The sequence below is a fragment of the Lepeophtheirus salmonis genome, chromosome 6 (genome assembly GCF_016086655.4).
Source record: "Lepeophtheirus salmonis chromosome 6, UVic_Lsal_1.4, whole genome shotgun sequence".
Lineage (NCBI taxonomy): Eukaryota > Metazoa > Arthropoda > Copepoda > Siphonostomatoida > Caligidae > Lepeophtheirus > Lepeophtheirus salmonis.
Window position 1 is genome coordinate 55,027,980 of NC_052136.2, and position 23,367 is coordinate 55,051,346.

The 23,367-nt window shown below is 30.8% G+C and overlaps 1 long non-coding RNA gene across 5 annotated transcripts in view; it reads right to left on the reverse strand.

Annotated features, from left to right (window-relative positions):
* Positions 1-647: 647 nt before the first annotated feature.
* Positions 648-23,367, reverse strand: part of LOC121120808 (uncharacterized) — a 28,437-nt gene continuing 5,717 nt past the window's right edge. Inside the window, exons 2-8 of one of the 5 annotated variants that reach the window (XR_011780994.1) lie at positions 9,372-9,692; positions 9,184-9,236; positions 8,767-9,124; positions 7,455-8,713; positions 3,609-7,380; positions 3,009-3,559; positions 648-2,952 (exon numbers count right to left, since the gene is read on the reverse strand). This is a non-coding gene — a long non-coding RNA (uncharacterized lncRNA). Of the gene's footprint in view, positions 2,953-3,008; positions 3,560-3,608; positions 7,381-7,454; positions 9,125-9,183; positions 9,693-23,367 lie in introns of all 5 variants that reach the window. The other 4 variants (XR_011780991.1, XR_011780993.1, XR_011780992.1 and 1 more) reach the window with 4 other exon arrangements.

Here is a 23,367-nt window from a genome sequence, read left to right on the forward strand (position 1 = left end):
ACACTCTAAAACAGAATGTTCCTGGGACATCATACAAACATACACTAGTCAAGTGGTTTTAGTATTAAGTACCGTGACTAAAGATTCTCCTTTGCGAGAGGAGGGTTAAATACTTTGTCACAGATTGTGCTTACATTACAACACATTTTCCCAAGGTAGGGAATACTTCCCCCCATAGGAACGGACTTGTCAGTGGTCGAGGGCCCAAAGAAGAAGCTTTGGTAGATGGGACATAACACGTTCTGCATCCACAACCCTCTCTATTACTTATGTACCAACAGAACCAAGGGACTCACCCCCTGTCATGAATATTTCATTAATGTGGAAAATTGAGAGAGAAAAAAATAAGAACTAAAATTTGTCGCTTCTAAAACAAACAAATATTAAACTACTTTTGGTGAGATTCCTTCCGCAGTCGTGGGTCTATGATTTTCCAAATTTTGCTTAGTCTTCCAAAAGTGGGAGGCCAATTGTCTTCTTCCCACTCTCCCATGCATCTTACAAGCTTGTGGGAGGAAGATCTTTATTGTCATAAGTAAAAAAACGAGAAATGGCTTAACTTAATTGAAAGGATATAATAATTGGGAATATGTCCCTATACTACAAACATAAAAATGATTTTTAACAATTGAAAGAAATTGCCTAGCTTCACATGATGCAATAAATATGTAAAGAAACATGTGAATATGTTCATAATATATTATGCAATAGTACCGGTCCAAACGTTAATGTTTACTCATCTTTATTCTGTAAAATTTTGAGAGGTTAAGAGTACTTCTTTTACAATTTTCTTATGAGTAATGTTGTAGAACACTGTTTTTGTTGATTTGTGATACGGTGCATTGTCTTGGTGAAAGGTCACATTTTTCTTCTTCAAATGATATCCTTTCTGGGTAATTTCGGCCTTCAAACGATCCAACCAACCAATATATTAGTCGCTGTGGATTGTTTTTCTATGTTCCAAGTAGTCAATGAATAAAATTCCATCCGAATCCCAAAATACAGAGGCCATGATCTTCCCAGCCGATGTTTGAGTCTTAGGACGGATTTCTCCGTCTGCATACCACTCAGCAGACTGCCGTTTTGATTCTGGAGTGAATTGGTGAATCCATGTTTCATCTATTGTGATGTACCAACGCAAAAACTCTTTTTTATTTCGTGTGAACATCTCCAAACAGCTCTTTGAATCATCTTCTCGTTGTTGCTTTTGGTCTGGTGTGAGCACACGCGGCCCCCATTTGAAAAACAGCTTTTTCATACCCATATGTCCTGTACGATGGTGTAAGCACTACCTTTTGATAACTTCAAAGTGTCATATATCTCTTGTAACTTCACTTTACGATTGCCCATGATGATTTTCAGGGTGTTTTCAATGTTTACTGGAATATCCGCCTCATTTGGCCGACCAGGGCGTTCAGCATCATTGAGGTCCGTACGACCACGTTTGAAATCGGCAAACCATCGTTTGATGGTTGTTTTCGATGGGGCAGAGTCTGGATAACATTTTCCAAGACAAGCTTGGACGGTGTTTTTCCCCATCAAAAAACCATGATAAATCAACACGAAATTGCTTTGAATACATCGTTTTTAAGAATAACAAAAGTAGCGTCACTTAAACCACAGTAACTCAATAAATAATAAGCCAAACGTCATGGAATTTGGACAGTAACATTTTCAATGTTTGTACTTCCGAAAAATATTTTGTTAGTGGCGACATCTGGTAGTTAGGCCCGGGAATTATTGACCGACGTGTTAAATAAAACAAAAAAACAAAATTCGAAAATAATTTTCTAAAAAACCACAGACTGGAAAAAATAATGAAAATATATTTGAAAAAAAAGCCTCCATGTATTTTCTACCTAATCGAAAATACATCTTGAATTTATTTTCTAAAATTAAGATTAAAAATACACCTAAAAAGAAAACATTTTTATTTAAAAAAAAATAGACCTTTTTAAATAGGTAGCGTACGGCGTCTAAAATTTGCACCTGGCCTCCTTGTGTAAATCTAGCAATTTTTCCACTGCATATATCATAACATATCTTATACGTTTTTGACATTTCACAAACATGAAATGTATTAAATCCGTCTGTCTTTTAATTTTTTTTTTGTTATTAACTTTTTTTAAAGTCTTCTTCATCTAAGCACCTTTACAAAGTCATAATAAATTAATAATAAAAATCCTTGACATTTGCATGAGGTTGTATTTTCTTGAAACACAAATTTTGTCACTTAGGCATATTTTGACCTATGTATGTCCTCCACCACGCGTTTTCCTTTTTTTCCTTTGTTGATGGAGCATGACGGCACAGCCGATATTGATTGATCTTAATAATTAAGACAGAAATCTTTTTAAGGTTTTTAAACAAACTTAACAATTTTTAGATAAATCTATAAATGTTGAGTTTGTTAGTTAAGGATTTATGTATGTTCCAATATAAAGAGCCAAATTCATTCTTCGAATATATGAAATATTTTTGAAAGTAAATATATTATACTAATGATAAGATATATGGGTTTGTTAAACTAAAAGTCCTCAATATTATACATAGAAAAAACTGATTTAAATTTCAAATTTATACAAAGGTGTACACAAAATAAATTATTATAAACGTAAAAGTTCAGTACTGTTTCTTCTTTTTTTTCAATATATTTCATGAAATGATAACTGTATTATTGGTTAGGTAAATACACGGAGTTGAGGATTGTATCACACTTATACACTATGAATCCCAAGAGTTTTAAAAGGGAACTTCTAATCCGTTGACATCATCATATATATATAAGCTGGACATAGCTCCAAGCATGACCATAAATTATTATACAAATTAACTTGTGGAGTACTAAAAAAGTATTTGTAGCATTATCCAATTTATACAATAGCCTCTGAGTTTTTAGGACTACGGTCGACTTATGTGTTAATCTGTCTCAAGATATGATGACTAAAAAGTCTGAAAATATTAACCTTGATTTAGCTGCAAAATGTTAGGAATGGAATATTTCTTACCAGTGATATGTCAAAGGAATTGTAATGATGATCGATGCAAGCAACATAATATTACTTTTAACATTTCAAGCCAAAGAGTCATTAACAGACACTAAATTATAGCGATAATTTATATCAAATAATAAGCCTGGAAGATAAAATACTACAATAGGATTTTACTTTTGATTTAAATTGTTGAGACACTATTTCGATAATGATAGCATGTTTTAAAATTTCAAATCCACTTTATTATAGTTGATACACAAAGAGCAGTAAGGAGGCCTCTTGACTGAATGTATCTGTAAACTTTTGAGAAAAGAGACTTGAGTACGAGTCCCTGAATAATATTCTCTTTATTCAGTCTGCCAGATTCTAGCCGCGGACGATGAGTTCAGTTTGAACCTTAGTAAATATTCTTTGTCAAGTCCTCCTTTCATCACCTTTAGAAAATATGAATTAGATTTTATATTCATATTACTTTCTTCAAATGATTTGCACAAATTCTGAGTGTCTTTCCATGGTGACCCTTTTGATGACAAGCTCTTTCCCAAATCTTTCTCCTTGAACTATTCCTTAGGGAAATCTGATAAACCACATTATTAGGTGAATATTTCAAGTTACCTTGGTATTTTTTAGTTACATACTTTGATAAAAATCCTGTTTGCCCACATCTTCTCATAACAAATAAAGGAATACAAAAACACATTAACGAGTTGTAATATTTTACTTAATTTTTTTAATATATGTTACTTACCTAAAATTATAACTTTGTATATTTTATGTACTCTCCACTGGATAGAGACAAGGAAGTCATACAAAATATCATGAATCATTCTTGCAAAATGCATAGGGAATGCATAGATACATAATAATTATAAATGACAAATAAAAGAGGTGTTTGTGGAACATTGATCTATTATTGTCTAATCGCTTACACGGAAACATGAATGATCACATTCATTGATTGCTAACGATTGACCATAATTAGTAAGGAATTAATTTGATGCAAATGTCAAGGATACATTGATAATACGAGGGTCGTATGAAAACTCCGTGCACTACTGGTACGTATCGAGGTTATGTTTGGTTAGTAGGATCTCTTGGTAGAACACACACCAACTTTCAGCCAGATCGGTCTATTTCTTTTTGTTTGGCATTCGTTTGAATCCAGGAATCGGCCTGAATGATTATGGCGACTGTCTTTTAGATTACCAAGGAATAATCCTCATCGACTCTGGAAAAGTGTAAGACTATTAAAGTTGGATATTATTCCTCATTATTGAACCGTTTGAAAACAGAGTTGCATGAAAAACGCTCGAGATCCCTTTCCATCACGACAATGCACCAACAGTTCACACCTCAGCAGTTGTGTTCGCCCAATTATTTGAAATAGGGTCCCAATTTGATATGCAATCTCTTGCACCTTCACTCTTCTGTCATAGTCCCCAGTCTTAAAAATGGAATACAGTTGAGTGAATCATCAAGGACATAAATTTATAAACCTTAGGACTGATGTGTAGGACTAAACGGAATCGGACCGAGACTGAACTTCAGTCCTAAATTAGGACGGATACAAAACTAATGATATCTATGTACATATAGCTTTAAATCAAACGCAATCTATGATTGTATAATAGGGTAGTTTATTTTTCGAATTTTGAGTATGGCTGGTGTGGAAAAGTTTTAATATGCTATGAAAATTAGCTATGCAAAATTGGATTGTCCTACAAAGTCATCTTTAGTTCACACATCTCGATCCAATAATGAAAAAGACAAAAACTACTTACTTAGTACATATAGATACTAAGAAGATATTTTTGGATGAAATAATTTTGATGGGCATTTATTTAACCTATAAAAAGTGTTTAAAACTTTTATTTAAAAGTCTCCAATGGAACAAAAAAAAGAAAAAAAACTTGGGAAATCTTGATGATTCGTCTATAGCGCACATCATTTTTAGAGAGGAAAGATCAAACTTTTCTTATTTTATTCTCTCTTTTTGCTCCATATTAATATTTTATAGGTTAGAATAATGTCTATCTTAGTACATGGATACAAAATGAGGATTAATGCTTTAATGTAATCTTTATTAAATAAATTTTGTTTCCTTTCAAACTTTGGACGAGATGTGCTACCATGTGATTACATTGTACAGCAATGACATTTTGTGTTGGGTATTTTCTTACCATATCACAATTTTTTCGAACTAGCTACATCAAAAACGCAAGCTTCTTCCTCACATCCTGCTTATGTCACTAAAAATATCCCTTTCAATTTCAATTTCTTATAAAAAAATGTAAAAAAAAAAAATGCAATATTAAATTTTTTGAGAATTGTGAGTATTCTTCGAACTTTGGCCCCTGAAATCACACTTTCACGTTTTCACAAATGATATAATTTTATGACTGTTAACATTTCGAAATAGATTTTATTAGTGTGAATATATGGTCAGATTTAGGATAGATGTCTTATTCCCATTTGCCATTCACCCCCATGGAGTCTTTGTGTCAAAAAATTGTCAAAATGATAAAACAGAATGCTTCAAAACTATCAGATATGATACGTATGGTCTTCCAGGGTTAAGTACAATTTTTTCAATCTACTTGGTTTGTTTACTAAATATCAATACACTACACCTCAGTTTTGTTTGATTTACTTTACTACTTAAATTTATGGAAGAACTAACTTTGTCCATGAATTAACAATACAAAAGAATGCTCTAAGTTAGGTCACAAGTAATTATTAGAATACAAAATTATTGGTATTGATATCCATATAATAACGTTTAATTACTTGGATTGTAAATAAGAAAATACTTCATATATAATCCTTTGATAATCTTCATTTGGTACATTGATTGCAAATCTTTATTAAACTTTAAATACGTTCTACTTTTAAGATTATTGATAAATAAACAATGACGTTGTTTGGAAGGATATCCAAGGTTCATGTTTATTGTACAAATACGACAAATTTTTTTATTCATTCTCTATTTGATTGAGGTTTTGTAGTAAAAAATGTGATTATTGCAAAATATAAACCTTGGATATTATTAAAATATAAATAAAAGGGGGACATAAGAAAGAAGAAGACGATATACCGAGGAGGTAATGATAAAAATACCTCTTTTTAAATGGACAAATTCTTTATGGATTCATTGCTTTTTGTTTTTTTTTACTTTGAAAATTAAAGAAAGATAAAAAAAATATTCCATTCAAGGCCTTTGTAAATATGATGTTCAAATTTACAACTAAAATATAAAGAATAAAAAGTAATATAATTGTTCATTACTAATCTGGAATATCATGTAAGGAATTTTTTTTAATTGATCATAATATGTTTTTTTGCGTCATGGTGTTTAAAATCCCCCCAAAAGTTTTCATGCTAGGATTTACATTGAAAGTAAATAAAGTTTGGGTAGTTATTTAAGTTTATGATTTTTTTGTTCATGATCGGTCTTAGCAGGGCCTAATGCGAAAAGGATTACGTGAGGCTTAAACCCAATCCGAAAGTTTGATTTTTTTGGAAATACATTTTGTCATTTTACTTATTGGAAATCAAGGACGGGGCCTATTTGAAGTACGACTGCGGTGACCTTAGGCCAATGCTGTTTATGACTCTTGTTTCAATGCAAATTGTTCAATTCCACGTGATCTTATAATTCTTAATGTTGATTGGTTAAATTCAAATTAGTTATGACTGAATCTTTTAAACCAAGTTGCGAAACGAGGACTCATTTGATCTATAGCTGAAAATTTGTTGACTTATATTTAAGATTCATCAAATTTACGAAGAGGTTTAAAAAAAAAGTATTTTTAAAAATCTTGTACAATTTGAAAAAAAATGACTTAAAGAAATAATATGGGAGGGAAGATTTTTTGAGGAAACAATCTCCTCCAATCAAATGATATCTATAGAAAGAAGAATATTTTTCAAATTTTTCCTCAAATGGGAAGGGTTAGTAAAAAAGTTAATTTTTTAAATTGCATTAGCTGGAATATTGATTTTATTATTAAATTGAGATTTAACTCCACAATTTCCTTTTATATGTTACTCTAATTCGTCAGATAAAGTTGCACTGATTAAGTATAAATAAACATGATGTTATTAGAATAACTTCATATAATCTAGGAATTTCTGTGAAGTCGATATATATTCAGTGTGTTTTCTTCACTAGGAAAGACCGAGACGCAAAGCTATGCAGATTGAGTTCAAGAGAATAATTTATACCGCTCACTTTGCCCATATCAGTTGAAATATTAACAACATCGATTCCTACTACCTCTCTTGATATTTTTATTGGTTGGCAATTATTACGCCAAATTATTTTCCACCATACACATTTGGGGTAAAATTGTACGGAACAACTTGTTTGCACCAAATAGTTGAAACCCTAGAGAGCATAAAAAAAAAAGAGATTGCTTGTATCATCTTTGATATTTGAAAAAATGTTGATTCTCCTCTTACAGAAACATTTCTTCAGTCATAATGTATAGAAACTTCAATTGATTATCCATCTAAAGTCAAAAAGCTTCCCTATCCATATCTGTCATAGCTCTAACCTTTAATATTAACATATCAAAAACTTCAGACAAAAATCCTTCGTTGAAAATTAAAAATATACATTATACAATACGCAATATACATTAAATTCTTTCAATTACTTATCTCTTTTTTCATATGTTGGATAGTTTCTTTAAGTGAAGTTAGGATGCTGTCTTGCTCTTTAATCTTGTGTAAGTAATTATACCAATCATGATACAAGTTTCTCAACTCGGACGGTAAAATGAATCATTATTTTGAAGAGTAATTTCAAATAAGGTTCTATATAAATTGACAACTGTTCAGCAAATTTCTAGGTATATAGATTAAGAATTCAATCTTCAAAGGGGCTAAAATAACTTATTTTACATAAAATTTTGGAAATTAACGAAATTAATTAACTATTAAGAATAATAACCATTCATTGTATCTCCTCAATCCACCGGCAACGTTTCGCTACTTGGTTTAAAGCTTTGTTTGTTTACTTTTTTGTTTATTACCACAGCTTTGTAAATCTGGACTATTTTGCCGATATTTATGTTTTTTTTTAAATACAAAGTGGGAGGCAAAAATGAGTGGTCAGGGAATTTTTGAATTAAGTTATTTTAACTTTTTATTTTTTAGGATTTTTAATAAACTTTGATGGGTACTAAGAAGTGTAGAACAGAAGCTTTATCATTCAATGTGACCTCTACTGACCTCGATGACAGCCTCGATTCAGGCCCTAGAGCTGGCTCACGCCCTCCTCATATTCTTTTCAGGGTATTATATCCACGCCTTGTCGTCGATGGAAGCTTTGAAGGAGTCCACATTGGGGTGACGAGTTGATTTAGTCTTTCTCTCAATGGATCAGAAATAGTCTAGGGGGTTGATATCTAAGGAACTGGACGTATTTTCTTGCAACTCTAGAGTCTCTTCTTCTTTACCATTTTGGCCAGCCTCATTGTAGCCACCACTTCCAGGATATCTTTCGGTGCCCAAACCGGAGTTTCTAGCGTGTTGGATACGACGGACTGTGCTGACATTGGCGCGGAGTGTGATGTGTAATACTTATAATAAAAGCCAAACCATATAATTCCAACACTAACAAAAGGCCATTTTCCATTACTTAAATGGTTCGGTCCACATGAGATGAAACGGTATTGAACTGTCTCCAGTCCTTAACTGAGTATTATATGCCTGCCCTATGAATTGAAATCTGTACTCGAGTAGGAACTAGAGGCTTTTTTTTATGTACCTGGGACGAATACTCATGACTTGAACTTGAGTCAGAAAATATGGACTCGACTTCAGTTCTGTTATAAAAAATATAATTCAGCAAACATCCAAAAAAGAAAGTTACTTAATGTTTTCATATTTATCTGCTCAGCCCAACTCTTACTGTTACGGAATTCAAATGCATGGGCTCTAAAAATGTGGTTATTTCTAAATTGTGACTTTCAAGTATAGTATAGCTAATTTATTGATTTGGAACCGTAATTATTATTGTAATTCGAAAATTTGAAGCAAATTCTATGATCCATGTTTTCCAATGGCAAAGTACTTCGAAACATTATGCCTCTAACAAAAAAGCCAAACATATTATATAGTTGAAACTGTAAATATATGTTCATGGCGAGTGTACAAACTTAAAAAAATAAAAAATCGAGCATACCAAATGTACGTTGTCCGCCAAATTTGAAAAGTCATCCTACTTTTTGAACACAACTTGTAACCCCAAATTCAATAATAGTATTAGTACCTCATAAAAATATTTATATCCAAAAAAATCAAGGACATCATATTTCTCCTGGAGATTCCCCCTCAATTCTTTTGTAACTATTTTAGTTAAACAACTTTTACCTCTTTCTCAAATGTTATTCCACTGATTCTTCTTTACCAAACCTCCTTTAAAATGACTAATTTCCTAGCAGCGTTTATTGTTAAAAATAGAAAGCTGCCCACACTCATCTTGGGACAACATTTGCCAACATATACTGCTCCAACAGCCCCATTTGTCACTCTTTTTTGTAATATCTCTGTGCTGGGAACCCAAGACTTGTTTAGTAGTATTAGTGGTAAGTAGTAACTCAAAACAGGCCCCATCTCAATAACAAAAGCGTTACTACGTGCTAGGATGACGACGTTAGCGTTATGTCTCCTAGATCCAGTTAATTATTCAATCTGTAACATGAAAACAATCTATAATATTTATTATTAAATATGATATTTATCAATTTATTTGAATATCTGTGTACATATTTACAAATTTGTTTTTATATATATACTCGTACATGAATCGCTAAAACATTTAAATTTAAAAATATATAAATGCACTTATTGAATTTCTACTTTATACATACATATATTAACTCTTTCATATATATATATATAGTTAATATGAAGTATAATTTTCTTTTATTATAACTTTTCAATAGAGGTAATTGAATGAAATGATGAATTTAGTCAATATTTCAAAAATAAATTTTATTTTCCACTTTTTATTTAATATTTAATTATATAATAAAATATCTGAGATAGATGAATATCTATCTGTTTTTAAATCTAATTAAATGATGCTATCCTTTCTCCCACTCTTGTTATATCTCATATGATTAATGAAAATCGTATTTTCTCTGATGGGTATAGATAAATGCATCACTAAAGTTGTTTTTGCCCATAATTTGCGCTAATGTAATCATATCTTAGATTATTTATTAATAGTTCAAAATGATGCATGGAGTTTGCATAGAAACCAAGGAAGGGAAGAAGGAATTGAAGGCTATTGTTGCTAAGGAAGAACACTCTAAGAATAGCTGAAAGGTTCATCAATAACTAAACAAATATTGTGTATATTATTTTGGTTTGGGCCTATGATCTTGTTTTATATATATACAGTAATTAATTGCCTCCTAAACTTAGATTTATTGCTCCGAAACTCCACCAAAAGAGCGATTTTGTCCATTTTTACAGAAACACCACTAGTACATCAACTCACTTCAACCACTCCTACATAACAACTGCACCCTCAAAATGTCTGAAACTTGGGTAAGTAACTGTCAAAAGATGCTAGATAGATCTAATTAGCTTTTATTTACACGTGTTGCTATCTTCACGTTGAGGTCACAAACTTTTCAGAACAGCCCCGGACAACAAAATTTAGGTTTTGGAATGCCTTCCGGCTAGAACTCACATTCTTTTCACATTTTTGTAGCCGCATAACAGGAAAATGACCTTTAAAACATTCAACCACAATAGATTTAGTCTTGACAGCCTTAAAAAAGTCCCGTTTTTAGAGTATATTTACAATTCCGAGTCACATTTCGACATAAAATATCTCTATAGATGAAAATTGATAACAAAATTGCAAAATCCAAAAAATGAATTACTTTCTAAGTTATCTTGAGTACAGTTCCTACAAAATCATACAAAAATCAAGTATAATGAAGAATCGTATTTCGAACCTAATATTTTTTTACCTCTTTTGACGGAAAATCTTTTTAAGTTGCAATATAAGGTTTATTCTTTAGTAATATGTATAATATAAAGCAATTGAGAATTGAAATGTATTGTACTTTAGATTTCGTATTAAAAGTACTCCTTAAACAATTTTATTATTGTTTAACTCGGTATTGTTTAATCGAGCATCAAAGATGGACACAAGCCAAGAGAAAATCCGTTATATTTTACCGATTGTCTTTGATAAAGGCTATAGCTGCTCCTGACTAAAGGATACGATTAGCAGCACTAGAGGATATGGATATTTTCTCAATAGCTTCATTAGATAGAATAGTTCCCATCATACAAAATGCGTAAAGAGCTGTGTTTGAGACTATTGTTATCCCTTCAATATCAGGTCTATGAGTTATATCAATATTCGATGCCTTTTAGGAGTTATGGAGGAGAAGAAAGTTATTCCGCCACCAATGAATTTCCTTGGTCTTTTGAGGTTGGAGAGATATAATAATATCATACAGTTTCTACTTGAGTTAAAAAGTATTAGCCGTACAATTTTCTCTGAACTTAAGTGTGTATAGACGCCCATCCATCAATATATTTTACCAAATAAATATTTGAGCTTCTGTATTTTAAAAACCTACTAATATGGAGTATTGGAGTATAGATTAATATCTTACATACTAAATAATAGAATATATCTAACAATACCACTAAAATAGTGTGACGGTATGATTTAGTACATATTAACAATTCAGAATGTGCTCTTCAGCAATTATCGCTTAGAGTAGTATAGTTGTGTGTCGTACATCATTTTTCTTTTCATGGGCTATGACATCCCATAGATGGATTATTATCACCAATAGTGTCATTAAAAGCCCTATTTATACTTTATAAGAATTATTTTAATAGATTGCATTATATTTTATATTATAATGCCTAATAATTATTTTTTTACTCAAGAAAAGCATACTTATGTGTACATATATAATAATTTGAATTATGTTCTCTACTCCGATCTTCATAGCTTGGGCTATAAATCATTTCAACAATAAAGAATGGTTCTCGAAGGAGGTAATTTTATATTACTCATAGCAATTTTTTTGATTATTTAGAGCCTTATGCATTGGCACTTCATAAAACTTCATACATATCGAAGTACTTTTTGTAATGTAAATAAAGGAGTACCTTGATTGAAGGTATATCAGCGAATAACGGAAAATAACTTAAGTAGGTGCAAATCCTAATGGAAGCTTTTTAGTTGCAGAATAAATCTTTATAAACGAAATTAATTATTGACATATACAACTTCCATTTCTCAAAATGTACAACTTCTGCATCAAGCATGTCTTCAATTCTACCCCTGAAGGCACAAAAGACCCTCAGAACATAGTCGTCTAGCATGGTTGTTCATTTTTCCTCAACAATAGCTTTAATGGCATTGACAGACGAGTGACGTGTCACAGGCACATATTCCCCGATTCCATTATCTAGGGGAGCAGAGTCAGGAGATGTCGGGAGCCAAAAATTGGAAGAATAATTAATGACCCATTTTCCACTATACAGTTTGCTGATTTTGTCCGATTCAGAAAGTTACTGAAGGTTCCTTGTGACTTATTAGGTAATACCAAGGTCACCAAACTGCTAGGCGCACTGTGACCTTTCAGACACTCAACTCCCCTGAAAGTGCTCATATTTACCCTGTTGGATTGCCTTGATGGTGTTCCAACCTTATTCCCAAAAATATTACAAAATAATACTGAATAAAACAAAATATGACCAATTTAGTCAAACGACGTGAATTAGTACTTTTTTGAATAAAATTTGTCAAATTTTTCTTTGCAGGAACACGTGGTAGATTTTGAAATAGTCAACTTCATCATGGCATCATCTACCGTTTCTCTTTTTGTGCGTATAAATTCCAAATTTTGTAAAATTACTAATGGAAATGTGAATAGCTGTCTTACTAAAGCACATCTTTATAACATTTGCATTTAGTCTTCTTTGTGTAACGTCACTATTTTAGCCATTTGAACATCAGAAAAGCTAGCTTTTTTGCCCAACTTTGAAGAATATCAACTAAGGATAATATGTAAGCACATTCTGCTCCTGCAAGTGTCATAGGGCAAAATGTTGATCAACACACTCGCCAGACTCAGTGGAATATGACATGTGCCATTTGTACATGTAAAATGTTCTCATACATGACAAGAAAACGATTATTCTTGAAGGAGGGGAAATATGAGAGGTGGTCTTAAACTTTCGCAAATGGCTGTGTATATACAGATTAAATGAGGGATTTCCAGTGACTTTAACAGGTATCTTAAAACCACGATGCATCCCAACTTTTCAACTTATTGAAAGACAAAGTTGAAGCATACACAGTCATCTTTTAACAATTTAATAATACATTTTTTCACTTTTTTTTATAAAATAATATTGTTTTTTTCTCCTGCATATTTTGAAACATTTGTTATTATGATATGTTTTAAATTAACATAATATTTTCGACATATCTTTTCTAATCCATATTTGCAAATAAAATAATTGGTATACATATTACATTGATAATATGTATATTTTGTATATATAATAATATCTATCATACATTTACTAAACATAGGGTCCCATACACCTCTTATATATGAATAATAATTCTTATTAAAATAATAAGTGTCACCTATTTGTTAATCTCGTTAGAGTATGAATGAATCAATTTATTTACATTTACAAATAAAGAAAGGAAATAATAAAAGTTAATAAAAGAATCAAAAAATAATTACTTCATGTTCTCAGAGTTGTAAAAAAACATGAACTTAGACGAGTGCAATACTTTTTGTAGTTACAACCTGACCAATGTTTTAATTCTTAAGCTGTTATTATTATTTTTAAATTTTTGAAGAGGAATCATCTTAGTATAAAGTGGTTCTAATTGTTTGAGTATCCGAAGTTTTTGTTCTTATGTATCACTTGAGAAAAGGAACTTAATTCAAACTTTGGAAATTCAACAACATAACTTTAAAATTCAAACTTCCAAGGTTCAATAACATAACTTTAAAACTTCTGAACCCCTTTCCAAATAGAGAATGTCTTTATAAAAGGCATTTTCAAATGGCTATAGAGGTCAAAAAACGCCTTTGAAGACTAAAACTTTACAAACATAACTTTTTCATTAAAATGTAAAAAAGATCAAATTGACAGGTCACCCTTCAAATTGGACACCTTACCCCACACGCTAAAATATAAATTTAGAAGAAGTTGTCCTTATTTGTGACTTGTAACCTTTTATATGACCTTAAACTTTACTTTATAAACTTAAAATGTTATTTTACTATTGTTTTAGGGTTCAATTATTAAAAAATTCGCGAGTTTCTTCTTATTACATACAAAACAGATTTAAAAAATACACATTCATGGGTGAAAAAGTAATTTTCGGGGTAGGAGGTAAGGGGTAATTTTGCAGGAAAGGAAAAATTATTTTTCTAGAGTGCTTAAAAGATGTTTTTGCATCTTTTGACCGAAAACTTGGGCTAAAATTGAATTTGATTTTAACACCAGCCTCCCCTTCCTCCCGTAGTGTTATATGCGTAAGTCCTTTTTGGACTCGGAGTAAAAATAAGGATCGACAACGTAGTAATTTCTGAATATGGCCTTTTTAGATACGGAATGGGATTTGTATTAACTTTTCTTCATCCAACAGCTGCTTGAAACGTCATGACATCTAAGCTGCTCTTCCTACCGAATATTATTCAAATTCTCAGGGGCACCCCTTCCATTTTCGTTGTTGCTTCTTTTATATACCAACAGATCCTGTGTTTTAAAGCTATGCATGAGAGAAAAATACGATTGTTTAGCAAAAAAACTAGTAGTTTTATGAATTTTTTGAGCTATCATTTACAAACTTGTAGGATAGAGATCTGAAAAAGGTCCAATCCTGTTGAGCGTACAAATTATGTCTGAGAAAGTGTAAGAAATAATATCGTAACATTAAGACACGACGTATCTTTCTACAGAAATCACTTTAAGATATAGTGCTCTTTGCTTCCTAATATGTTTTCTTCTTTTTTTTTTACTTTATTCTCTGGTAATCAATAAAAACATATAGTAACTTCATCACAAAATAAATATTAATTAATTAATATAAAATAGTGACCATCATTTGTTATTCATTGTTCAAACAAGATTTTAACATTTTTACAAAAGTCTCCTAAGTGATTAAATTAAAAAACAAAACTATAAGACAATTACATTTCCATTCATATCGAAGCTTTCCAACACTTTGTGGTATCTTAAGAGGAGTCTGTCCAGACTAGTATGTATGCAAGAGCTCTTACTAGGGCCTAGAGAATAAATAGCACCTTTGTTATAAAGCAATCTATTTTGAAGTAAAATCTATGTTAAGATGGTGATAATCTTTATTTCTGAATTGTAGTATTTCCTCAAAAACTCAATGGTCATGTGCACAATATTAATCACACTTGGGAAAATTGATGTCTTGAAGTCTCTAAACTGGACTTACAGAATGTGCAGTCTCTCTCTCTCTCTGTTTCTTCGACTCTCAATTTATTTGTAAAAAGGGCAGAAGTAGCCATCTTGTGGCGGAAATACTTTTCTTTTGAGTCTATGAAAGGTTGGCAAAATATTTTTAAAAAGTTTTTCAGAACATCTTCCGACGGTTTACAACCTAATCGAAGGAAGCGTTTACGCACCAAATCAGCCGGAGAACCCACAATTGGATGGCTTTCTTGCAAACACTTGAAATAGCTATGGGGTTTAACGCCATGTAGCAAGGGATTAGGGGTCTATAAAACTTTGTATGTTACGGCTAATATATTTAATTTTTTTAAAGGGAGGAATCATTAATTAAACTATATATAAAGGATTTTTCACTAGGAGCACTTCAACCTTTATTATAAATAAAACACACACAATCAAATGTACTTTTGCCAAGTACATTTTTTTACAACAAATTATAAACATATACATTTATGTATGAAAATCAATTTATCTAGCGTGACCACCACGAGCACGTTTATAGAAGTAAAATCGCGGAACCCAATTTTTTACTACCTTTTCCAATAAATTTATTGATATTGCAGCAATGTTTCGTTCGATATTTTCTCTGAGCTCTTCTAACGTCACCGGCATATTGGCGTATACCAATGAGTGCATGTAACTCCAAAGAAAATGATCTAAAACCTTTAAATCGCACAATCGAGACGGCTAGTTAACTGGTGCATTTCTCGAAATAATACGCTCACCAAATTTGCTTTGTAATAAATCGCTTGTAAAGTTTACTGTCTGACAAGTGGCACTGTTTTGTTGAAACCAATGTTTGTCAAGTGCATACCTTGCAATTGGGTTAAAAAAATCAGTTATCATGGTGTGATAGTGATTTTCATTTACAGTAATGTGGCAATTATCATCATCAACGAAAAAATATGGCCCAAAGATCCTTCCAGCTTGAAGTCAACACCAAAAATTTATTGTTTGGGTTTGCAATGATGTCTTGTGATGCATTTGTGGATTGTTGTCTGAACAATAACATATATTTTGCTTATTAAAAAAGCCAGAGAGCCAAAGATGAGATTAATCACAGAAGATGATTTTGCGATGAAAATCAATTTTGCAATTGAACAGTTATTTTGATAATAAATTTGCAATTGCAGATCAAGTTTATATCCTTACATGATGAAATGTATCTATAATAACGAAGTTTCTAAATGTCAAAGGAAGAAAATAAATATTGCGGGGTTTTTTCCCTAACGGAAAAAAGAAGCGGACCTAATGAAAAATCTTATTTATCTTGCAGGTTACCAACATAGACTTTATCTTTGAATTTACGCTTGCTGAGATTTCTACCCTGTTTACATTTATAGTATAATCATATATATGCTCTAGCCAAATAATATTCTTTGAAATGGACCAATCGATTTTAAACTACTTTTTTTTTTTCATAGTTCCTTTTATAACTGTTCTTTAAATTCGATTTAATATCAATAAATGATATTTGAATCACAACAACTTTTCTTAACTCAAAAAAATTATTCTAGAAGAAAGGAAGTTTCCGCAATTCATATTTAACGAATCTAAAAGCAATTATGTACAACTTAAGGAGTTTGTAGAATGTGTCATCTCATAAAAATTGGGACGACTTTCAAAAACAAATAAATTTCCACATGTCTGCTGAAAAAATAAAAAGTTTGTGTTTCTTCAATATGTATAATGCTTTACATTTGTTAAAAAATATGTTAAATTTATCATTATAATACAAAATATTTGTTTAATATTCATTAAGATAACTTCCTTCCTTCTAGAATAAGTTCTTTTAAGTTTAAATAAAATATGTCGTTATACAAAATATCATCAATTGTAAATGAAATAAAATTTCAAGAACAATTATAAACAGAACTGTGGAAAAAAAAGTAATTTGAAATAAATCAGTCCATTTCCAAGAATGGAGGGAAGAAGTAAGAAAACGTTTTTAATATTAATAAAAATATTCTTTATAGAGTTGCGCACTTTACACAGTACGTATAAATAATATCCTTTTTTGAACAGAAAAGATACATGTTTGAGGGAGAACGTACATGTATTTATGATAGATTGCATGTAGTTCTATAAAACCTTTATTTTTAAAAGAGTTTATTCTAACTCTTTGCACGTTATTAAAAAAAAATAAAAATGAAGAGTTACCTAGCCAATAATATAACAATAGGATAGCTATTAGTTGCGAAAGATAATTGTGCAATTAATTTTTGAATGGAAGATTTCTAAGAAGATACAAGGTACTTGAGAATAGACCTCTAATATAATTAGATCCATCAAACTCATCTAGACATTTTTGGGGATTGTGGAAGATACTAAAAGTTTTTAGAAAGGGATTGAAGAAAAGAGATAGTTATTAGTCTAAAGACAATTTGACTCTTAATGCTACATATTTATACTTTATTGATTTTAGTGGCTTTTTTCTTTTTAGTCGTCTAAATAATCAATTATTACAATGTTATTTGTACTTTTAATAAAATTACATGTTTTTGTATAAACTATGGTCGAACATAACTAATAAGTCTCTCCTTCACTCTCAAATTACTCGGTAATAATAATAAAAACTAGTAGTAAATAATTGATAAAAAATAAAATCCAGCTCCTTAAGCCATTCACTCTAAAATAGTTAAAAATATAGAAGAAGAAAAGAGCTAGTTGTTAATATAAATATTATAATTTTGCTCTGAATAATTCATGTTTATTTTAGTGGCATGTTTGTTATTTATTTATTTATGTATTAACAGGAATTTATCTGAAAATTGATGCATGTCACATTGTTTTATTGATTTTTATTGGTAAATATTTTATGCATATTTTGTTGTTGAGATGCTTAGATTTTTAAATTGGATTTATGGATATTTATATTTGTAAGCCTCATTATGGTGAGGAAATTTTAACTATAATATTTAATTACATTTCTTCAAATGTGCATTCACAAGAAAATTTTAGATAATTCTTATATATTATTTGCTATTTAAATAAAAGTAAAAAAAATTAGCGTTGAACAAAAGTTAATAATTTCACCTAGAAAATAAATACAAAAACCTTCATAAAATTTACATTTCTTAATATTTTTTATTGAAACTTTACAATCTGTTAGCAATAATGCTGTACTACACTTTTATTTTTTTTAAAAGTTTCTTTAAACTTGAACTGTTGAGGAATATTGAAGGTCAAACTTATTTTTCTAGAGCGAATAAAAAAAATGTAAAATTCGATAAGATATCGATTTCCTAAAAACATGTTTATTTTAATTCAATTATCTCTTTCATTTTCTAAATACTCTATTAATAATAAAGTTGAGAGATAGTCTTAAGTTGGCCAAACAAAGAGTGTCTGCTCTATGTTTTTGCTTAAGCCAATCTCATTTGTCATTACAGAAGGAATAAATCCGTTCAATGTAGGTCATTATTTTATATTGTGAGTTCAAGAATTGTTTACAAATATTAGCGTAGGAAAAAAGTAATTTTCTATTTCCCATCCTTTTTTTTCTTTTTATTGCACTAAGTATATTCTGTAAATTATTGGTCAGATCAGATTATGCAATAAGTGAAATGTGAGTGTATAATAAAAACGTTTCTTTGACAGTATTGTGCTTGGCCGGTTCAGTCGTTAATTATTGTGCGTCGAGTTTGGAGGTCTCACAGGAAGACATTCACCATATTTTAAGTTTTTACTAATTGAAAGGGAAATATGCATAACTTCTGAAGTGGATTGTGATTGGCGATGAAAAATTGATCACTAACGTTAATGACATTGACAAAAATCGTAGTCGAAAGCCAATGAAGCGGCCCACATCGTGGCAAAGCAGATTGACTTCCAGGAAGGTGTTTCTGTTTGTTTACTAGGATTGGCAGGGAATAATCTACTATGAGCTGCTCCCCTATGGCCAAACGCTCAATTATGCTACCTACTGTGAACAACATTTGAAGTTGGCGATCGAAAAGAAGTGGCCAGCATTGGCGAATAGGAGAGGAATTGTGTTTCATCAAGATAACGCAAGACCGTACACATCTTTGATCACGTGTCAGAAGCACCGGGAGCTCAGATGGGAAGTTCTAATATATTCAATCTACACTCCGAACCGGGTACAAAGTGATTACCACCTCTTCCAGTATATTGCCAACGTGCTTGGGGATACAAATTTGGCTGCAATAGAGGGCTGTGAAAATTGGTTGCCTGAGTTGTTTGCCAATAATAAAAGTTGGATTCTTATTGGCTTCAAGTTATCGAACAGAACGGGGCTTAAATCAGATGATTGTAACACTTAAAAAACACTGAAATTAAGAAAAAAATACGAAATTACTTTTTATACAGCATGTTATTATGAAGAGGAAAAATCTGTATTTCCCGTATTATATTTTTCATAAATATTTAACTATTATGTATATTATACTTTCAAAATTCGTTCGTCTTCAAATAATATTAATGCATAAAGAATGAGTGGTATATTAATGCGAAATTAATTGTCTTTTTAAAAATATATTTATAATTTATATACTGGGCTTGAATTACAATAAGGTCATTAAATTTTTTCAAGAATCAATAAATAAAAATGTCATCTCATGCAAGCTAGTCAACCCGCTAAAAGTCACAACTCTGGCTCATCAAGAATTTGAGTACTCCTTCTTAGATATAGATATTAATACAGGACTGTTAGTTAGTGCTTTGTCAGTTCTAATTACTTTGGTCCAGTTCAGTTTTAGGATTGGTGCAAATACGTTGTAATAAAATATTCATGTTTCAATTAAACCTAATGCATTATACAAACAAATTTTATTACAAAGTATAGGAAAGTTACAAGTATATGTAATGAAAAAATAAACAACATAAATTACATCACCCGGACAGGGGAATCTGCAGGATTATATATATATATATATATTTTTTTTTTTGGGGGGTTGTTAGGCAGAAGGCCTTGGTTTTTGGGGAAAAAATATATAAATTCCTCCAGCATTGCCATTTTACAGGTAATGGATAGATATCGCATGGGTTCAGATACGGGTTCAAAATGTAGGCTCCAAAAATGAGAATATTTTATGGGTAAGACATCCTACACTATTTTGGCCTTATGGTCCAGTACACTGTGCCGTTGGGAACTGGAAATTTCTTACTTGGGCAACTCCCTCCATTCATGGAATGTAAATTAAATGTGCAAAATCAGAGCCAGTACAATGTCAAAGCTCACGAGGTCGCCAGGGCCTTCCAAAGCTTCTGATGATATGTGGCTGAGGTTTATCAAGAGAACCGGAGATCATTATGAATAATGGAATGTCATTAAATGGAGCTTTCAAACATTAAAAAAAAAAAAAAATGGTATTCTCCCATCTTAGTTCATAAGCGTTCAAGATTTCCCAATTTATCTGGACACCCTAGTAGAATTAACAGAAGAATTGATGGAGCGATAAAGCTCATTGGACAATGCGTTCGAAAGAAATATTCTTTTGGATTCAATGCGTGGAGTTATAAAGAACAACCAAAAAAAATGGGGTAAACCTGACAGTTTGAAAAATGTTTGAGGGGAGAGCTTCATTATAGAAAAAGGATAAAATCTTAAGAAATTAATAAAAAATATCCCTTTTCAAGATGCAACTTCAAAGAGTCTTGCGCTCGTCTAAGGTCATATATTTTTTTTACAACTCCATAAATGTGCGCAAGTTCAATTAATAAATAGTAAACATTAATTTTTACTAACAAATCAATTGATATCTTTTGACTTCTCCTCGCACTTTATAAAATCCATATTCTTACACATACCGAAGTCACATAACTATTGCACAATCAAAAAACTTAAATTTGATCATGATTAATTTCTTGAATGTGATGAACCAGCAAAAATATATATACTTTAACTTCAGTATGGCCTCTGTATGCTGCTCACGACCTCATTCATGATCTCTCCCACTCTGCATCGATATAGGCAATTAGAGCTTCAATATTAGGCTGTTGCTTGTGGAAGGCCTTAACTTCTCCCAAATGACAAGATCTAAGAAATTTGCATTCGGAGAATATGGAGGTTACAATTATTTCTCAGAAGGAAATATGATCATGAAGGAAACGTAGGGGCACCTTAAAAATGTGGCAGGCTACATTCAAGACCAGCATCCATAGTAATTCCATATCCATTTATAATCGCCATGGAAGTGACGTCATGACCCATTGCGTCTATTTGAACTGCTTTACTTAATTATAATCAGCTGCAATGAGGCCTATTTTTAACAAATATGCAGCAGTTCCATGCAATTGGAGCCAATTAATTAAGACTCATCACACTAGGCTTTACTTCATGTGATTTTAAAGCTTTCACACCCTTCTTTGAGCGGTAGATACTCTTGAGATTGAATAGCAACCTATGTATTAAAATATTAATTGTCACGGTTAAATGTAATTTAAATTTGCTTTACAGCATTTATGAATTTTGATGGCCCTGTAAACCATTGCAAATTCTATTGCTAAAAATACATACATATGTATTGACTTCGAGATATTTTCTATGGAGCTTAAACGTTATGACATTTTAATATATGTACATTAATGTCATTGCATAAAACTACAATAATTGTCTTCCTATATCGTGACTTTTAACTCCTTTGTTTTTAGATATTAATATTTTTCTATCCAAAAATTAATTTCTTTTGATTAAATTGATGATCCTAACAATTGAGCAATGTATTGGATATATGTTATGGATATCTTTTGAAAGATTGACTTTTAGTATATTGACATTTCTTACTATTGATTTTATTTTAGAAACAAATTGAAAGGATCCTTTCATTATAATTACATATGTTTATGATATAATTGTATTCTACTATAAATGATAAGTGCCTTCAAGAGTAATGTATGTGCACTGTACATAAATATTTAATATACACTATGTATACATACATAAAAAAGAATCTTAATCAAGAAAGTAAGAAATTTCAAATTAATCTTTAAAAATACCAAAGTATTTTACTGTGGTTATATTAGGTTGTTCCGAAATGATTGAAACTGCCTAGTAAGACGAGAAATTACTCAAAATTATTCAAAAATAAGTACTCAATCTTGTCACATAGTCTCCACCGGCTTGAATAACATCCTCGCAATTTTTTTCCAACTCCAAAAACTCCCTGTAGAGTAAATCGGTTTCATTTATAACTTTTTTCAAATTTCGATTATCGATAGGGCAGAAACGTTGCCTTGGTGTATGAAAATAAGATGTACAAAATTTAATCTTCATTTCGTTTAAAGTTTTTGAAAATGATAATTTTCCCTTATTTTGGCTAAATTTTGTGATAAATGCATTTTAATATAATTACTTCTTGTATATATTTGTTTGTCAAGGGCATTGTCATGTGTGGTTCTCTAACATTTTTTTCTCATTCTATCATTTCACAATAATATTCTACATGAAATGGAATAGTTGGAATTTTAAATTTTCTAACCTCTTTCCGAATGATTACTATTTTTAATGGCATCATCATAAATATCTTACAGACATGCCATGATTAATCTAACTTGAGGGTATAAATGTCCAGTATTTATAATGATTATTATAAATACTCTAATTCAGTCTTAATTATTGGTTCTAGGAATTTGCTGCGAGGATTTAGTAAAGTTACTTTAACAACATATTATTGAGCATTTCTAGATCATATAACTGTTTCTTGATTTAAATATCTTGATATTCTAATATTTGGGATTCTTCTACCATCAAGTTACCGGAAAAATTGAATAAATTTATTCAATCTATATTAATCTATAAATGTTCAATGACCTGCATTTAAAAATAATACATGTATTTATTTTTACCTCTCTGTGGCAAATTATATTAAATTTGAGAATTCTTGCTACTGTTGTGTCTGTAAAAAAT